Source organism: Lampris incognitus, chromosome 1 (genome assembly GCF_029633865.1).
Source record: "Lampris incognitus isolate fLamInc1 chromosome 1, fLamInc1.hap2, whole genome shotgun sequence".
Lineage (NCBI taxonomy): Eukaryota > Metazoa > Chordata > Actinopteri > Lampriformes > Lampridae > Lampris > Lampris incognitus.
The window spans coordinates 109,031,598-109,048,282 of NC_079211.1; the positions used below are offsets into that span (position 1 = coordinate 109,031,598).

The 16,685-nt window shown below is 47.4% G+C and overlaps 1 protein-coding gene across 1 annotated transcript in view; it reads right to left on the reverse strand.

Moving 5' to 3' along the window:
- The window catches only part of si:dkey-215k6.1 (transmembrane protein 132D), a 450,750-nt gene that overhangs the window by 395,627 nt on the left and 38,438 nt on the right, over positions 1–16,685 (reverse strand). The gene's annotated exons all lie outside the window — the stretch shown is intronic.

Sequence of the window (16,685 nt, forward strand, 5' to 3'; positions counted from 1 at the left end):
ACATTAGAGTCTCTAGTTTGAGAAACAGACGCCTCACAGGTCCCCAACTGGCATCTTCATTAAATAGTACCTGTTAGAGCCTGTTTGTTGTTGAAATTGTTTGGGTGATCCCAAACTTTTGAACGGTAGTGTATATGATACGATATGATATATGATATGATATGATATATGATATATGATATGATATGATATGATACGATACAATACAATACGGTACGATACGATATGATGATATGATATATGATATGAAAAAAAGACTGGTTTTATAGGCCAGAAAAAGGTCTGCCTCTTTATATCCAAATAATTTTTATTTTTCAGGAGTGTTATCAGCTCTGAAGCAGGACATGTCCTCTCATCCACACACAATTCCCCGAGTAGTCCTGCAGTCATCCTTTCTCAGAGAACGGAGACAAGAACCTGCTCTGTTATCAATCTGCAACATCTGAAAGAGCACCATAGAGAAGGAACCGGGTAAGACGCCAAATCTCTATTTGGAGCACATCACTTCTTCACGGGTTCATGTTTACTCTGCGTTTTCTTGCTTTTCCAGAAAGTAGATCACATCCAGGATTAATATATCGCCACTCCCAGACAATAGGAATAATACGGCTTCTTAAAGGTACACCCCGTAACTGATGCACACACCGACTCTTTGCCCCACTTTCGCCTTTGTTCTGTTCAGACTTTGTAAAGAATGTGTTCACTTTATTACTTGCGGATGGGAAAACCAGCCAACGATGAATCGCTTTCAATTCCTCGTGAGGCTTTCAGCTGTGTCGGTTTCCCAAAACAACTCACAGTGTTGACCAGATGGTGAGCTGTGTCGTGTTTCCTGTTGTCAGTCAAGCACTCGTGTTGTCGACGTACTCCACATAGCCATGGTGGCACACGCTGTCACGCACTGTACATTTAAATGTAATGTTCCCCACTAAAAACTACCTATGACGGGCGCCCGGGTGGCGTGGCGGTCTATTCCGTTGTCTACCAACATGGAGACCCATGGTTCGAATCCCCGTGTTATTTCCAGGTTGGTCGGGCGTCCCTACATACACAATTGGCCGTGTCTGCGGGGTACAAGTGGGGGGGGGTCAAACCGTTTTGGGGGAAGGTTGGGATGTTCACTGTGCATGATAACATTCATGCTCAATTTTGCATGTGTGACCTGGCTGTGGGCAAAAGTACTTGGACATGCAAGCATTAAAGACTGCACACATATGGCTGATTCTGGGGAGCCCCCCCCCCCCCCAAAAAACCCCCAAAACAAAACAACTACCGATGATTCCTTACCTATCTACTACTACTACTACTACTACTACTACTACTAGTAGTAGTACTTTCAGCTGCTCCCGTTAGGGGGCGCCACAGCGGATCACCCGTTTCCATCTCTTCCTGTCCTCTGCATCTTCCTCTGTCACACCAGCCACCTGCATGTCCTCCCTCACCACATCCATAAACCTCCTCTTTGGCTTCTTCTTCTCCTCTTCCCTGACAGCTCCATATTCAGCATCCTTCTCCCAATATACTCAGCATCTCTCCTCCACACATGCCAAGCCATCTCAATCTTGCCTCTCTTGCTTTGTCTCCAAACCTTCCAACTTGAGCTGTCCCTCTAATATAATCGTTCCTAATCTGTCCTTCTTTGTCACTCCCAATGAAAATCTTAACATCTTCAACTCTGCCACCTCCAGCTCCACCTCCGGTGTTTTCGTCAGTGCCACTGTCTCCAAACCATATAACATAGCTGGTCTCACAACCATCTTGTAAACCTTCCCTTTAACTCTTGCTGGTACCCTTCTGTCACAAATCACTCCTGACACTCTTCTCCACCCACTCCACCCTGCCTGCACTCTCTTCTCCTCCTCTCTTCTGCACTCCCCGTTACTTTGGACATGTATTTAAACTCATACACCTTCATCACCTCTACTTCTTGCATCCTCACCATTCCACTGTCCTCCCTCTCATCCACGCATAGGTATTCCGTCTTGCTCCTACTGACTTCCATTCCTCTTCTCTCCAGTGCAGACCTCCACCTCTCCAGGCTCTCCTCAACCTGCACCCTACTCTCGCTACAGATCACAATGTCATCCGGGAACATCATAGTCCACTTATCTATCTGGATGGCGTTAACCAATGTAGAAATGTCATTTGAATAAATGCATTCCAGTGGCACATACATTATGTGACACTGTGCTCTAAAACTCTACATAATGGAGGAATAGTGTGGATCCTTGTATGTCAATACTTTTCATTGTCATGCGGTTAGTAAAGAATGAAAAGTTTTGTGGGGTTTTTGTTTCCTTTAAATTCAGCACAAGAGTCATTGACATGTTGCAACAGTAAATGCAGGATGCTCAACCTAACAGTAAGGACACAACACACACACACACACACACACACACACACACACACACACACACACACACACACACACACACACACACACCAATGTAGTACTCGAGTCCAGGACTCGGACTCGACTTGGACTTGAGCACTGATTACTCGGACTCGAACACTGGGGACTCGAGACTCGACTCAGACTCGAGGTTGAGTGACTCGACTACAACACTGGTGTGTGTGCACCTGCTTGCGAGTGCATTTGTTTGGCTGTTGTGTCACAAAGTAAATAAACTCCCTTTGAAGTGGTGACAGCTGTGTCATTTTGTTTCAGGTTGACCTTTTTTATTTGTATGGCAGCTTTTTCACGGTGCCAGAGTGGAGCACTGGAGCCCATCTTGGAACTCCACTCAGACTCAACCTTGATGGCTCGGACTCGGACTCAGGAAATGGGGACTTGACTCGGACTCAACTCGGACTCTTCTTTGGGGGACTCAGACTCGAACACTGGGGACTCGAGACTCGACTCGGACTTGAGGTTTAGTGACTCGACGACAACACTGACACACACATATACACACACGCACGCACACATCTTTTTTTCTGTTTTTTTTTCCCTTTTGATTTCTGTTGTCAGCTTGCAGGACCTTTGTATTTATCAGTTAGCGCCCTCAGAAGTAATATTGTGGAGCAAACTAGTTTCCAAGAGGATTCATTGCAGAAGGTGACATGTTTCTGTTGGGTAGCATTTGCACATCATAAAGGGACGGCTGTCAGTGCTGATAGCGTTTGACAGCTTTAAAAAAAAAGATCAAAACTTGAATTATCTTCAAAACAATTCCCTTTGGAAATGGAGCCAAACTTGCGTACAATACCTCACATCTGTGAAGGCTTTTTATGTAGGAAACCGATGCTGTAATCCATACAGCTCCATGTTTGGGCAGCACAAAAACACAAAACAAAAAACCTTCACACATGGAAAATAACCGCCCACACGCCCTCCTACTGTTGGTGAGATTTACACGACATACTGTACGTCTCCATAAACACAGACAATACCACTGGGCTGTGGAGTAGTGAAGTGGCTTCAAGCTAGTCCTGCAGGCGGCGGTGCCAGATTAGCTGCTCCACCGCAGCGTGCTTGCTCGCACGGCTGAGGGGAGGGGAGGGACGCTGGCAAGGATGTGCTCTCCTCACCTGGCTGCATACATTGAGCCGAAATATCTCCGTCCCCAAATCTTCTCTCTGTTCTCCCAAGTGCCATTTTGGCCCCTGTCTGCCCCCAGCATGGCACCTCTCTCTCGAACATTACCAGCAAAGCTACAAGGGAAAAAAAATATGCACCCCTACCATCCCCTATGATATTTTTTTTCTTTTCTTCTATCTTGCACAGCTCAGTCTAGACTTCTGCCCCCCCCCCCAAAAAAAGGCCAAAGATGCCACTACTCAGAGTGTGAAATTGAAATTGTGGCGTTTTAGCCCACTTATTTTCTTGTTCTCGTTTGACCTGATGCTGTTTCATTTTTGACCAAAATTACAGTTTACTTCCTGTGCTGGGTAAGTCTGTGGACATGGACGGTCTCTCGATTGAAGACACAGCAGAGCAGAAGGCGTGCAACGGTATCATCATGAGGCGCCTCGTAAAGGATGGAGGACCGGCATCTGGCATCACGGTGATGTAGGTCTCATGCAGGTCGAGCAGCAGTAATACAGATCAACACATCAAATTCAACAACAAATCAGATCCGGTGTGGGAAGATGGCAGCACGAATTCACGTTTGCGGTGGCCTCACCGAGTACCGTTCATGCAGTGTCTTTGTCTACGTCTGCGTCTAAGTTTGTCTTGGTTTGATGGCTGGGAGAGCTGGTGCTGGATCAGCTGGGAGAGCTTGGTCTGCTGCGTCCTGTGTGCCCAGGGACCACGGCCCTGCCTGGAGCTGTGCCCGAAGCGGAAACACCGAGGGCGGTCTGACAGGACATGGAAGCTTGGCAGGCTAAGCTAACTGCTAGCCCATGCAGACCGGCAGTTCTGTTAACACCGAGGGTGGTCTGGCGACAACCTCGCCTGGTCTTGACTGTGTTTTTAGTGTCGTCTTGTGGAGTGCGGGGAGGTGTGTCAAAGGTGTCTGGCTGGGAGAGCTGGCGTTGGATTGGCTGAGAGAGCCTGGTCTGCTGCATCCTGTGGGCCCAAGGACCACGGCCCTGACCGGAGCTGCACCTGAATAGGAAACACTGAGGGCGGTCTGACAGGATGCGGCGGCGGGGCAGGCTAAGCTAACTGCTAGCCCATGCAGACCGGCAGTTCCAACAGTCATCCTGGCTGGCGTTCCTTCTCCTTGAGAGAGTTTTTTTTTTTAATATATGTGTTAGTTTGGATATATGTGTTATTGTAGTTTGGATGTGTGTTTGTGTGTTTGTGTTGCACTGCTGCGGACTGGGGAAACCATGTTTTGTTTCATTTCGTGTACACAAGTACATGAAAGGAAATGATAAAGAAAGTGTTTCTGATTCCGATTGATTCTGATTAGAACCAAGTTGGGTTGAAAACATGTCACTTGCTGAAACTATCTGGGTTCATTTCGGGGTGAGAGGAGGAGCGAGCAGAGGCCTCTGGCGAGCATCAGGTCACGACAGCACCAAGAAAGGAACTTCCATGTGCCAAAGGGAAGTTCTGATAAAACTCATTTCAAGTGTGTGTCACTGCTTGTTTATTTGTCAGTTTCTGCATTGAGATAAGTGTGTGTGTGTGTGTGTGTGTGTGTGGTTGTGTGTGTGTGTGGGGGGTGTATGTGTGTGTGTGGGCGGGGGGGGGGGGCAGCATGTTACACACTGAAAAAAGCGCTTGGCCACCATTGTGCCTACACTAGGTGTGGTGCCATTTAATATCTCATTAACCAATCTGTGCCATGTTCGAAATTATGCTGAGTTGCTAATCTAGTCTAAACTAATCTAGTCTAGTCTAGACTAGACTAACTAATCTAGTCTAGACCAAGTCCACATTTGTTCAACAGTTTGAAAAGAGAAAAAAAAGACAGATGCACACCAATACAAGTACACAACACACATATCTAGATATTGATTCATTCCTTCTCGTTTCAAGTGCACGCCACACACACACACACACACACACACACACACACACACACACACACACACGTGCAAACTCCACCCTGAGGCAAGAAACACACAGGTCTCAATGGGCCATAGCAACAGTAACCAAGGCACCGGTTGGTGGGCAGAACAAACAAATAATCATGTCAACAAAATCAGCAGACAACAGGTTAGATCAACGCATCCTGCTGGGAGCAGACTCACAGATAAAAGGGCAGCCACTGGAGTCTGCAGGGTGTGTGTGTGTGTGTGTGTGTGTGTGTGTGTGTGTGTGTGTGTGTGTGTGTGTGTGTGTGTGTGTGTGCATATGTAAAAACAAGTAGGAGTGCGGATATGTGTGTGTGTACATGCATTTTCTACCGCCATCACAGACTTTCATGATAGCCGTGATTGAGACTACGAAACACACACACACGCACACACACACACACACACACACACACACACACACACACACACACACACACACACACACACACACACACACACACACACACACACACACACAGAGGGCCTGCCTTGGGTTAAGTGTGAGGTTATGTTGGTCTCAGTTGGACTGTGATCTGCCAAGGCACAAAAGCACAGACAAACACACATGCACACACACACACACACACACACACACACACACACACACACACACACACACACACACACACACACACACACACACACCACACGCCAGCACCAGCAAGTGCTGTCTGTAACGTTTAGAGCTGGTCGGGGGCCTGAACTGAGGAAGGAAGAAAACTGAGATTGGCGGTCAGGAAGAGAGAGAGAGAGAGAGAGAGAGAGAGAGAGAGAGAGAGAGAGAGAGAGAGAGAGAGAGAGAGAGAGAGAGAGAGAGAGAGAGAGAGAGAGAGAGAGAGAGAGAGAGAGAGAGAGTGAGTGAGTATAGAACAGTCAGAAACAGTCAGAAAGACACAGACAGGCAGAAACATTGTGGCTGGATGTTATTTATCACTGTATCTATATTTATCTTGCATTTATATTGTATCTGTTATTGAGCTATATTGTATCTATATTTATCTTGTATTTATATAGAATCACAGAAAGGTGAATCAGTTTATCTGGACACAACGTTTATTGAGAGAAACGTTTCATCACTCATCCAATGTCCCTTTTCCATTGCATGGTACCAGCTCGACTCAACTCAACTCGATTTTTTTGATTTTCCATTGGGCAAAAGTTAGGGATAGTACCTGGTACCAGGTACTTTTTTGGTACCACCTCCGTCGAGGTTCCAAGTGAGCTGAGCCGATAACAAAAGGTGACATGAAAATACCACTACAAATAAATAAATAAATAAATAAATAAAATATGAACATGAATAAATATAAATATATGTATATTTATTTATATTTATTTAAATATAAATAAACTCTTAAAGAAAAAACCAGTCAACACACCCAAAAATGACCAGCGAGGCTTCGCCGTGAGGGGATACTATCTGCAGTGGAAAACGAAATCCCAAAAAGTAAAGCGAGTACAGTCGAATAGAGTAGAGTCGAATTGAGCCAGTACCATGCAGTGGAAAAGGGCCATAAGTGACCTCTTCAATCTAAAGTGACTGCAGGTACCCCCACCCTTACAAACAATACAGCAGCATAATGACCGAAACCAATGATCGGTTTCATATGCAAATTGCCGTGACCATTAATTAGAGTTCCAAATACCATGTGTGCTATTCACAGAGACAGAATTTGGGAATGTTTGCAATCACAGCATTGTAAGATGGTGACAGATGTACTCTTAGCCACCCCCCCACCCCCCCGGTTCAGGGATGGTTGTTCTCTCTTCACATACGTAGATGGCCTCTTTGACTCCCCGTTCAAACCAGCATCATCAAGCATGTGCCCATCCTCATCTTGAAAGAGTGGCCACTGGCCTGTAGATGGTTAGACTGTGCAGTCCTGGCCTGACGTTTTAGCTCTCCTGTGTTGTCCCATCCTCTCCCTTGAAAGCTCCCATCATGCACTATGTTTAACAACACTGGTAACCCTCTTGAACAACAGGCCGTCCATTAAATAGAAATAAGTGAGTCATTCACAACTGAAAGGTGTATTGAGCTATGATGGGCGATAATTACTGAGTAATGTTTGAGTAAAACAAATCTCTACTTCATTTCCTTGTCATTATGATATACTCTTAAATATAGCCTACCTCAAACACTATGTAGGTTTTGTTTGTCCAGGAAATTAATCTTGGTAAGGAGCAAACGTGCCCTAACAGTTAAGTGAGCATACAAGCCAAACAAGTGGGACATGTAGTACAGTTTTATGTGCAACTCCCCTGTAGCCGTCTGAACTACTGAGCTACAAACCATCTGCCAAACAACAGGCTGTACAGGGACACGATGCATGAAACACAACAGCACAAATATCTGTTTTCTAATTGCTTGTTCTGTACCGAGGAGGGCACAAAAGGACATCGCCCCCGACCTGAGACTGCTGGACATGCTGGGATAAGCAGTAGTGAGTGGATGTGTGAAGACGTGGAGACATGGAGATATGGAGACATGAAGATGTGAAGACATGTCGATGTGGAGACATGGCGATGTGGAGACATCGACGTGGAGACATGACGATATGGAGACAAGGACACATGAAGACGTGGAGATGTGGAGACACGGAGACGTGGATACATGGAGATGTGGAGGCGTGAAGATGTGGAGACAAGGACACATGAAGACGTGGCGACATGGAGATGTGGAGACATGGAGACAAGTAGAAGAGTAGGCATGGAGACGGGGAGAAAAGCCTGCCGGTGCACAGGACTGACACTGAGAGCAGTGTAAAGGTTAAAACAGTCCCCTGCTGGGAGACGCAGCAGCAGGGCGGCTCACAAAAAGCACGTTGTAATTAAAAAACCTCCAGGGAGGACAGACGCTTCGAAAAGCCTCAGAAACACATGTCCCTTTTTGACTTGATACCTCCCGCACAACTACAACACCGTCCTTATCGTTTTCTATCGCTCTGTCTCCCTTAGGGCGGGGTGGTATGGACAACACCAAACATCACAATATTTCTGGACCAAACACCTCCGTGTCGTCATTGTGAGGATGCTGTGCAGATGCATGCTGCTGTTCTCACAAAACATTTACACCATCAGACTTCTGATAAACCCTCCTCTGAGCCGAGGGCTAGCCAGTCTACTTATCCGAGCACGTTACAATATCCTTTGTAAGATATTTTTGTTTCACACATCAAAAAGACCACAACTCTGGGGGGGAGGGGGGTCTATTCCGTTGCCTACCAACACAGAGATCGCCGGTTCAAATCCCCGTGTTACCTCCGGCTTGGTCGGGCATCCCTACAGACACAATTGTCCGTGTCTGTAGGTGGGAAGCCGGATGTGGGGATGTGTCCTGGTCGCTGCACTAGCGCCTCCTCTGGTCGGTCGGTCGGTCGGTCGGTCGGTTGGGGCGCCTGTTTGGGGGGGGGTAGCGTGATCCTCCCACGCGCTACATACCCCTGATGTAACTCCTCACTGTCAGGGAAAAGAAGCGGCTGACGACTCCACATATCGGAGGAGGCATGTGGTAGTCTGCAGCCCTCCTCAGAACAAGATAGAAAATAATCTTTGGCCCAAATATGGCCCAAATCTGCAGTTATCTTACGGCCCACATTTGGCCTTGAATGACGGCGTTGACTCAGGGTGAGTGTGGCTGCCTCAACTCAGCCACACTTGGGCCACATTTGGGCCACATCTGGCCCACATAGTATGTGCTGTAACCCAATTACATTTGGGCCATGGCCCACACAACACTTGCCGTAACCCAAGTCAGACCCGGCTTATGACATTTGGGCCATGTCTTGCCCACACAACAGCTGCCAGTAAGTACCGAAAGTGGCCCAGATTAGGCCCAAATGTGTCTGATATCTGGGGAGGGGGTGCAGCAACAACCGGGATGGCTCGGAAGAGTGGGGTAATTGGCCGGATACAATTGGGGGAAAAAAGAGGGGGGACCATAACTCTGTGTGTGTGTGTGTGTGTGTGTGTGTGTGTGTGTGTGTGTGTGTGTGTGTGTGTGTGTGTGTGTGTGTGTGTGTGTGTGTGTGTGTGTGTGTGTGTGTGAGATTGATTTTCGGTTGGAAGCAGAGAAGAAAGGAAGAGGTTTGGATGTTTTTTAAAGTGCTCTTACTTTTTGTCGTATTCATCGTGTGACCTTTAGTGAACTTCACCTTCAAACTTCACTGAAGATTACCAACAAATTCCACCCCCGGTTACCTTCTAACATGACTTGGACTTCATACATGATTGCTGTTAACATCGTATGCTTACCTAAACTTCACACTTTGATCTTCTTTAAATGTTGCAAAACTGATTGAAATACTTCTTACCATTCCCTTTAAACAGGACATACATGTATCCATCCACTGTACCGTGACCTTTCTACAATGTAACCATGTTTAAACTGTACATACCTGTAAAGTTGTCTCGGCTTGTGTGTGTCTGAGAGGGAAAAATGTCAAAAACAACCCTGTCAACATGTTTTATTCTGGGGTTGTTTCCTATTGAACAGTTTTGCCAGCAAAAGTAGGGCATGGATGGATACACCACCACACACACACAGACAGGTGTGTCGACACCACACACATATACCACACACACTCACACACACACACAGAAGGTGTGCAGACAGCACATACATATGACACAACACCAGCAGACACACACACACACACGCACACACACATTCACACACACACACACACAGGTGTATCGACAGCACACACATACAGCACAACACTACAGACACACACACACACACACACACACACAGGTGTATCGACAGCACACACATACAGCACAACACTACAGACACACACACACAGGTGTGTCGACAGCACACAAATACAGCACAACACTACAGACACACAAACACACACACAGAAGGTGTGCAGACAGCACATACATATGGCACAACACCAGCAGACACACACACGCACACTCGTGCACACACACACACACACACACACACACACACACAGGTGTATCAACAGCACACACATACAGCACAACACTACAGACACACACACACACACACACACACACACACACACACACACACACACACACACACACACACACACACACACACACAGAGTAAAGAACGACCGCAAAACTAGGCAGCTTGAGAAAGCGAGACGGGCAAAGAACAGAAAGACAAAAGGTAGAGAAAGGACAGAGAAACAGAAATGGACAGACGGGCAGAGGGGAGTGACAGAGGAGTGGCAGAGGGAAGTGAAGGGAATGACAGCACAGTCATTGTCCAGCCCAATGACCTTTAAGAGCCAAAGAGAAATGAATATACAAATACACCCTGCTGCTTATGGAAATGAGCTCCGCTGTCTCACGCGTGAGCGTGCGTGATGGTATTCACCCAGCAAGTATGTGCGCCTCTATATCTGTGTGTGTGTGTGTGTGTGTGTGTGTGTGTGTGTGTGTGTGTGTGTGTGTGTGTGTGTGTGACAGACGTCTCTGTCCAGGCCCGTCTCTCCGGGGCCAGGTGCAGCAGTGTGATAAGTGCTCCTCCCTCCTCCACATCATCGCTCCTCTCGGATTGGCTTAGCCTTCCAAATCCAGCACACTGCTGACGCAACATTTGCCCATCAACGCTCTGAGAACCGGCTCTTTGGAACACATTTCAAAATAAATACACAAAAATAATAATAACACATACTTTCCGTGCCTTTTTCAGCGTATTCGGCAGTTCTAACCAAGAATCGAAGGTCAGTCCCTGTATCTCACAGAGACCGCAGACACCGCAGACAGAGTTCATATCAGAGATAGATGGCATTGGGATGGCTGCTAATAACGACAGATGTGGGCTCGGGGCACTTTGGGCTTGGGAAGCGACTAACAAGCAGCCCCACATCCTACAGGGCGGCCACACACTGTGACCTCCAACATCTTGCGTGCTCATTGCATATCACATTGTATGAAGGTATGAGTGGCCGTACAAGCCATAATTTCTGGCTAGGGTTTTCACCCCCACTTTTTCTCCCCAATTGTACATTGCCAATTAACCCACTCTTCCGAGCCGTCCCGGTCGCTGCTCCACCCCTTCTGCCGATCCAGGCTGGGCTGCAAACTACAGCATGCCTCCTCCCATACATGTGGAGTCGCCAGCTGCTTCTTTTCACCTGACAGTGAGGAGTTTTACCAGAGGGACGTACCGCATGGGAGGATCACACTATTTCCCCCAGCCCATCCCTGAACTGGCACCCCAACCGACCAGAGGGGGCACTAGTGCAGCGACCAGGACACGTACCCACATCCGGTTTCCCACTCGCAGACACAGCCAATTGTGTCTATGGGGACGTCCGACCAAGCTGGAGGTAACACGGGGATTCGAACTTAAGATCCCCGTGTTGGTAGGCAACGGAATAGACCGCTACGCTACCCTACAAGCCATAATATTGTAATGACCATGGATGACTAGACTCGCTATCCCTTGGCTAACGGGTCGGACCCTTAAGTCGATTGGTTAACATAGTCACCTGTGGTGCAGAAGACCCAGGTTTGTGTCCCAGCTCCGGCGGTTCCTGGCTGCCCCCTGAATTCGCTACGTTGGTGTCAGAGGTGGGACGGTGATACCGTGGGGCCATCGTAAGCGCGTGCGCCCAGAGGCGTGAGGGAGCTGGTATGCGGAAGCGCAGGGACGTGCTTCCCGACGGAGGGGGGTAGTGTAACAACTACGGATGACTAGGATCAGTGATTAAAGTGGGCCGGAGCTACCCGGATCCCGACACCGGCACTTCCCCTCCTCCCCCAAATCAACCGGAGCTGAGATCCGGCACTCTGTAGACAGGAGTAATTTCAACCTTTTTGTCACAGTAAAATTTAAAACAAAAAACATGATGCAGCCAATTCACAAGCATTACAAAATAAATCGCAAATAAAGTCGTTCTTCTATTTCTATACTATACTTTTTCTAAAAGTTTGAATGATATCGCGTCCTCACGTGACCCGCACCTGCCTGCTGTCTGGCTTCACCAGACTTGACATCAAAAGAGACTGGCTTCACACTCACGGGTCAGGGTCAGTTCACCGCACCAGGCAGACAAGACTCGAGAGAGCGTCAACCTGCTACCTGCACTATTATCCTGGATTGGGGGGCATAAAGAGTGAGTATCTTCAATGTATTTCCAATAGTATTTCCAATAGTTTTGTCTACCTCTGCTGTGGTTTTCATTCAAGCAACTAACGTTAGCGAACGTAACGTTAGCTAGCTAGCTAACTAGCTATCTTCCACCCGGTAACGTTGCTAGCTAGTTGCTGACGTTGCTGGCTAGTTGTTCTAATGCTGCTAGGCAAGCTAACTATCGGTAGCGTCCGGTACCGTTACCGGTAGCTAGCTAGTTATGTTTGTCCAATCTTAGCTCTGGCCATGCAATATTTTCATTCAAATAACTAACTAGCTAGCAAACGTTAGCTACCGGTAGCTATTATTAGCTAACAATGCTAACGTCGGGACTACTGGACCAGTGGTCAGCTAGCCTAACGTTAGCTAGCTACCTATCACTCCCGCACGTTTGCCCACCTCTCTAATACAGAGATCCCCCACTTACCAAATCCCACTTTAACCCCTGACTAGGATCACGAGTCGGACCCTTTAGTCGACTGGTTAATGTAGTCGCCCGTGGTGCGGGAGACACGGGTTCGCTTCCCGGCTGCGGCGGTTCCCGGATGCCCCCCGAATTCGCTTCAATATAGTCTGGCCCTCTCATATATATGGCTTGTACGGCCCCTCATAAAAAAAAGTATTAAGTCCTGGTACATGCCCTTTGTCAGACTGATGATACAATCTACGTCAGCCGATGACAAGCCGACCGTGTCCGCCACGAAAAGGCAATCCGAGGACATTTTGTGTCGTGGAGAAAAACAGGCAATTGCATTAATGACAGCAATTTTTGCCTTGACAGAACCCTAAAATGAAGAGACAACACGGGCCGGCAATTCTCTAAAGTGAGCTTGATGTACAATAATATCTCCTGCCATTTCAGCTAAACTGTCTGCACATGGCTATTTTAGACCAGCTTATTTTACCAGATGACTTTCATCGATTCCCTGACAGCGACACACACACACACACACACACACACAGAGGAAGAGAGAGAGAGAGAGAGAGAGAGAGAGAGAGAGAGAGAGAGAGAGAGAGAGAGAGAGAGAGAGAGACTGTACTAAGCCGTGTGATCCTTTAGTTAAACATGTCATTTTCTACCATGCTCCTGCTGGTCGCTGATCATGTCACCATGATGGTGCGGTAGCTGCTGTTTGTATGGTCCTGTCTCCTGCCACACGGCACTGCCACGGCCCACGTGTTCTGACACTCCTGCAACTCTGCCGGACTCAGCTGTCCTTAACCCTGTCACACCGAATGAGCCAAGACAGCCGACCATAACTCACAGCGAACAATCTGTCTGGGACATGAAAAACTCGTCCGAGACGGTGCTAGGGATGACCGAAATTGCAGCGTCTGGGGACCTTTAACAACCCCGGTCGAGTCGCCACGGAACAATTCACCAGACTTCTAATTGCCCCGTTGCAGACTGTGGTCATCTGTAGCTGCAGCGTGCATAGAATTGTCCCCAGGAAAAGAAATGTGAAGCTGGGGAACGAGCCATTGCTGAGAGAGTGTATTCTGCTCCAAGCAGGTCTTGCGTGAGTAAACAGAAGTTTTTCGTGGGTATTGTGTTGCACTGCTTGTGACGCTGAGGCCATCAGCTGCAACGCCAACACCAACACCTCCAAGCCAAGACTAACTTAAGCCTACTCCCACAATACTTACATCCACTTACAGCATTCTTACATGATGCTGCACAGGTGTGTGTGTGTGTGCCTGCCAACACGTGACATGCTGGAAAATGGAGAGGTCACCCCTGCAGGGATCTCCACTGTGCTGACCTCGAAAAGACGGTCATTCGCAGCCAACCAGTCGTTCACACACTGCACTGCCAACACGCCACATCCTGTATCTGCTGTCCATTCCTTGCTCCTCTTGATGACCTTCTTAATCACAACAGCCTTCTCGCTCTCCCCCCCCCCCCACTCCTCCCTTTTTCCTCCCCGTAACCCCCGACAACAGCAGCAACTTCCGGGGGTTGAAGAAACAGGAGCAGTGAGTAAGAAAGGAGAGGAAGAGGTCACAAAAGAACAAAACAAAAACAAATGGCTTTCACAGGCCAGCGTCCTCTCAAACCAACTTATTCTAGATAGTTTAATTTTACCCTCCTCTCCCCCCCACTCCTCTCTTTTTCCTCACCGTAACCCCCGACAACAGCAGCAACCTCCGGGGGTTGAAGAAAGAGGAGCAGTGAGTAAGAAAAGAGAGGAAGAGGTCACTTTACCCTATCTTTACCCTACCCTTTGTTTCAGGGGAGGCGAAGCCACAGAGAGAGCACTGTTCCAATCAAGCAATCCGATGGACTGGCCAAAATGTTCCTTCCACATCCACAACTCCCATAAACCATTGCAACTCCTGCTTTATTGGGCGCTATGGCACCCCATGTACCCAGAGTCGATGCTTTGTGTGGTCCTGTTTCTCTATTTCTTATAAATGTACACTATGTAGAGAAAGCTTTTCAGAAAGCACACGTGCATTATGTGACCACTGTGCAGAGGTCATAATACACGTATAGATGTTCTTTGTTAGGTGGATGTGGGTGGTGCAACAATTTACTACTGCTGAACCTACGGCAAGTCTGACTCATCACAATAGCTGTATCTCTCCATCACTCTCTTGGTTTATCCACTTTTCATAAATGTACAAACGAGGGGAAATGGTCTCGCTTTTCACTCCCCGGTTCTCTCTCTCTCTATATATATGAACTCAAGTAAACGCTGGAACAATCGCACAGACTTTCTATTCCTTCTCTGAACCTCTTCCCCCTTCTGTCCCCGTTCTCCTGCCGTATGCGGCCTCCTTACATAAGTCTCGTACACTCCAGCCTCCACTCCTCCCATCCCTCTCTCCCTACCTGTCTCTTTCCCTTCATGTCAAACGTGCTCACTCTCTTCATCCTTGAGTTGTAGTATCCACCTCTTCTCTCCAGCTTGTCCATCTCTCTTCACTTCTTATGCAACGCCACATCTCAGCCATATATAGCGGTCTCATTCACACTCCTTGCCGTGTTTCAATCAGTAGCGGCCCGTGGCCATAAATACCAGCGGGGCGGACACTGGCTCGAGCTCTTGAATCGTTAGCCACGCCCACTTTTGATATCGTTATTTTAATAATTAAATATTTATATTGATTAAGTATAATAATTACTATATTAGAGAATAGACAGTACAACGCTGCAGTAGCCAACACATTGCAAAGATGAACAATAGGCCATCCTTTAACCCGGGCGACAAAAACCACCCATGATAAGCTAAAGCAATGTCTGGAAATAGCTTATACTCCAATTTTTCATAATTATGAGAAGGACATGACGGTTGCATTACATCTATCATGCAGTCGAGTAGCTCGTTCTGGATACTTTCGGACGTACCTTTGAAAACTGCTACCTTTTCGATGTGCTCCTGCACCTCAGTATCCAACGACAAAACTAAATCCACGAGGCCTCGGAAGACGCCAGGGTTATTGCATGACTCGGTCTCGTCGTGTCCTCTAAGGGCTAGTTCAAATGCTCCACAGAATTTTACGCAGTTCATAAGCTCTGACAGAATGTGCCAGTTTTTGTCCACCTCCTTATTGTGATTCCGCACTCTCTCGTGGTAGCTCTGGTCAAGCTGTGCTGCTATTGTTAGCTTGACCAAGCACAGCTAGTCTCATGACTCGTGTTTCTTAGCCCGTTCTGAAAAGTGCTTCAAACCAACTAGCCCTGTTTTAGTCTATATATCCCCCTTTCCTGACCCTGCTACAAATCAGCGGACCAATAGGCACAGAAAACAGAATACTGTATTCCGTGTTGAGCAATCACATAGCCATGCTTTCTTTTCATACCATGTTCATGAAAATGTCCTGTTGTATTTTTTCCCTTTGTCCTGTGTTCACTGAGTAATGTTAATGTCTGGTCTATCAGAGCCAAGCTGCTTAACTACTAACTTGTATTGTAATTGTATCATTCAAATTGTTTTGTTTTTTTTAAAATAAACTCTACACTGTTAGACACAGCAGGTGAAACAATGCTGGCTGCCATTTCTGCAGTAGTCTAAATGAGCAGACTAACTCAAGAAAACGGTAGAGGGCTGCAGAGTACGGGAGTGGGGCAGACTCATTTCTGCCC